Consider the following 4,448-nt stretch of genomic DNA (forward strand, 5'->3'; position numbering starts at 1 on the left):
AAATAGAAATATTTCAATATAGTGTGAATATATATTTGGGATGACAATCGGGACTGATTATTTGAAATCCCGGTATTCGGGATTTTGAAATAAATCCCGTGAATTCTAAATCCCGAAAAATATAATAAAATTTAAAAAATATTAATAATTTACCGACAAAAATAACATGTTCTATTTCATATTCATATACATTTAGTAGGTGTTTACTTTCCAATAAGCATTTTGTGAAAAGAAAAACAAATTAATTCAAAGTACTTAGAATAAAAATTAGAAATAAAATCCCAGGTACTGAGTAGTAGATTAGATTAAAGATTCTAATACACCCATTAGATATCCTATAATATCATTTATATCCTACACCACCTTAGTGGGGATGGTATATTGGGTTTCTCCGGAGTAGTGCTTTTATTTTATACTGTCCTTAAATACCCTGATGAATTTTGAAATGATAGGGCTTCTTTTGATACTAGCCCTCATGAAAAGCACAATTTTAAAAAAGAATTTGGTCTCCACAATTCGCTTAAAAAGAGAAGTGCCGTAATGGAATTCAGCATAAATACATTTTATGTAACCGTAAATTCGTCCTTCAAATTGTATGAGAATCGACTCATATGAAGACTTCCCCCGAGCATATTTCAGTAAAATAGTTTGTTAACAATAAATTGCTTAAATATATCGAAGGCGAGGTATAAATCAACTTAAATGATTCATTATGAAAACTAAATCTATTTTACTCTCATAACTGGTGTAGAGGGTTATATGGTCGGCCTCGCCCGCCTATAATTTCTTACCTGTTATTTTTATGCCTATTTATTGTCCTTTTTATTTTTGATATTTCAGCTTGTAAGTTAGTAGAGTCATCTTAAGTCCAAAACTTTTAAAATTCCCTTATTTAACACTTTATAATACATAAAATAGCGGAAAACACTTAAAAATTCGGGATTTTAAAATCCAGAAATTACCCGGGATTTCATTTTTTAAAATCCCGGTTTTCGGTACTTTCAAATTTGGAATTCCCGTTTGGCAACCCTAGTATATATGTATAACATGATAGTACTTCTGACCAAATGTACATATATATGTACAAATCTCTTTTCACAACGGTTGTTTGCCATATAGGGATTTCCATCATCTATTTTATTTATAAAATTCTAACGTTACTGAACGTTTTATGGTTTACCTTTCGGACGTTTAAGGGATGAAAGTTGAACCTATTTTTGGTACTTTTTCCATGAAACACTGTTGTCTGTTTATTAAGTTATATACATGTGAATACATAATAACGGGCTCTATGATAATGCAACTTTTTGGAATAGAATTTATATTTCCTTAATGGGGAGAAAAAAAAGTACCAAAAGACAGTAAAAACGATAAATTTTGGTTTTTTTCAAAATCAATGAGCCAATATTTATAAAATTTTAAAAATTATTTTATTATTTTTAGTAATACTACGGTAGAAAGGATCAATACTTTTTTGTTCTTTAAAAGGTACTTTTTAAGATTTCTTTAATTTTTAACCTAAAAACATGAAATTAAGCATATAGAGCCCGTCTTAAATGATAATCTATGAAAAGGGACTTTTTTGGTACTTTTTCGTTCCTCAAAAGGTACTTTTTGGAAAATTATAATACAGTAATTAAAAACATTTTTTCAATAATTAAATTGAGGATGAAAGCTGTAAAGTCAATGATCCAATTTTGATCAAATTTGAAAAATTGGTATTTTTAGTGACACCAACTGTGTTAATATGGTAACTCCGGTACCAACGACTATTTTGGTACTTTTTTATTCTTCAAGAGGTACTTCTAGGGTTTTCTTTAATATTGAACACAGAATGATACAATTAAGTATGTAGAGCCCGGTATAAATGATACTAATTTTGACGAACTAGACAACTCTTATTTTTTTAGGGTTTCAACAAATTGTGCTCAAGTTGAAAGCTCAAATAGTTATTTATCAAACAATCTGTGTTTCATTCAAAAAATCATGAAGTTATTTTATGGAATATGACAATATTAAGGAGGCAACCAAAGAAGAGCGATGCTGTGAAGATTTATTTTTGCATTTTATACACCGTCGAAACAATCGTCTGATCACAATTATGACGATCGTTTGTAATGAACACTTCAAAAACACTAGGATATGATTTTTCGAGATGAAACATGATTTCTGAGAATAATTATGCCTTATAGTTGAGCTAGGTAAAGAAACCTTTCCACCTAACCCCACTTTTCGTTCATTTCTTTTTTAGAAATTCTTAACTTAAGAAAAAGAACAATTGCTTTGTTCTCCTGATTTATATATTTTTTTGCTGATTACAGTTATTTTTTGTTTTAGCCAAATATAATTTAGATACCACACAGACATTGTTCATTATTGTTACTTTGTGGTAAAAGAGAAGAATTAAATAAAATGTTTCTAAATTTCTTTAGACCAATTCTAATGGTAATCTGGTTTTTGTATTTAAAATTTTATAGTCTTAAGAGATAAAAGACCGCCAATGATGAATAAACTTTAGTTTTTTTTTTGTCATAGTACACATGCAACAACTATAACAATGTGGATAACAGTGTGCAGCAGGTTTTTATTTTTACTGTTGTTGTTGCTGATGATGTTGCTTACAACGATGTTGATTTCACCATACCTCCCTTCGCTTTCTCGGTTGATGTGATGCCCTACTTTGTCATTTGTTGTCTTTATACAACTAAATTGTAAATCTTTTGAATTATTATCTTTATGAAATGCACTTGTCAGCACTTTAAAGATGCTACAGCTTTGTTGTAGTTGGTTTTTGCCTGATGCTAGCTGCCTGATTGTCTCTCATTTCAGAATAAATGTGTTTTACAATTCTACTGCTGCTGCTGAAAGTCGTCGTCAGTTTTATATTCATTCATTAAGTCGGTCGTTTGGTTGGATAGTTTGATGGAGGTCCCTTGATGAGTTGGCTTGTTGGTTGCCTGCTTTGGTTTTATGATGTTTAAGTTTAGATTTCTCCATTTTTAGAAAGTTTCTCTTTGTAGGATTTTAATTTAGCTTTATGATTTGGATTTGATTAGAGCATTTAGAGAAAAGAAACACTAAATAAATAATATAAGCAAAATAGAAAAAGAGAATAAACTATTAACTTTAATTCTGGTACAATTGTAAATAGTGTTACTGTTAACAATATTATCAGTTTTAAACGAGGGTAGGTTGAAAATTTTATTTAGATACAAATGAGAAATTGTTTCAATGGACATTTCGTCGATTTGTGAAGCAATAGTTAATGAATTTTCTTACAAAAACAATTATTTATAATGGAGAAGAAAACATATGTTATGTTCATTGTTTTATCATCTTGATGAACTATAGGCGATTGGTTTTTAACAAACTACAGCACTTTCATTTGGGAAAAAAGTGATTACAGATATTTATTGCCAGAAGACCTATTTAAGGAATTAGAACTCGATTTGTAGCTTATTAAGTGACTACATCCGATGGATATTCTATTACAAAAAGCTCCTTTGTTACACGTAGTGTTTCATCATTACAAGATTCACCACCATCAAACAACACACCCCATTTATACATATGTACATTTATGTAGAAAATCTAGTTAAATACACATTTAAATAATTCTAAAAACATGCAACAACTCATCAACAACTGCCAACGCATTAACGACCTAGTAAAATCCTTGCTTGTTCTGGTTTACATAACGAAAAATGAAAGGAAAAAAAATTTAAAAAAAGAAACTCAAAACGTACTAAGAAGTTAGAAAAAATCGTCAACAACAACAACCACCTTCTTTTATTTCAAGAACATCAACAATGTACCGCTCACTAAACCCGCCAACAACTTGCATATCTTTACACATAACGAAATACATTAGCATGGTCCCATATGTAGGGAGCCAGAGAAAAAGTTTCATCCACTAAGCAGTGATTTCATATTTCAATTTCAGTTGTGTAAGGTCATCAACAGTTGAACTATTTTACTTTTGGCTTACTTTCAGAGACATCCTTAATAAACATCATATGCATAAGTATTCGGTATGCACTAGGGTGATCGATTATTCGACATTTTCCAAAAACCGGTTTTCGAATAGTTCGAATAGTCGACATTTAAAAAAAACCGGTTGATATTTTTCAAATTCAGAAAAAACCGGTTAACCGGTTTTTCATTATAAATAAACAAAATATGTTTTAATTTGAAAAACTTAATGTTTATGTTTAAATTTGATTAATAAAACATGGCCCGAAATGATTTTTAACTGTGTAGAAGATTATAACTTTAGATCTAGTCGTCTGATTTACATTATTTCTTTAATATAAAAAAATTAGAAAAAAAGTGGGACACTTCTGTTAAGCATAAGGTACTATGTAATCCTAGCTTATTTTAAAAGCCCTGTTTAGGAAATTTGCATAGGCATTCCAACACTTCCATAAAATTTCAGCCGTAAATTAATT

The sequence above is a fragment of the Lucilia sericata genome, unplaced genomic scaffold (genome assembly GCF_015586225.1).
Source record: "Lucilia sericata isolate MDLA Ls3-8-SP2 unplaced genomic scaffold, ASM1558622v1 Contig000727F_arrow, whole genome shotgun sequence".
Lineage (NCBI taxonomy): Eukaryota > Metazoa > Arthropoda > Insecta > Diptera > Calliphoridae > Lucilia > Lucilia sericata.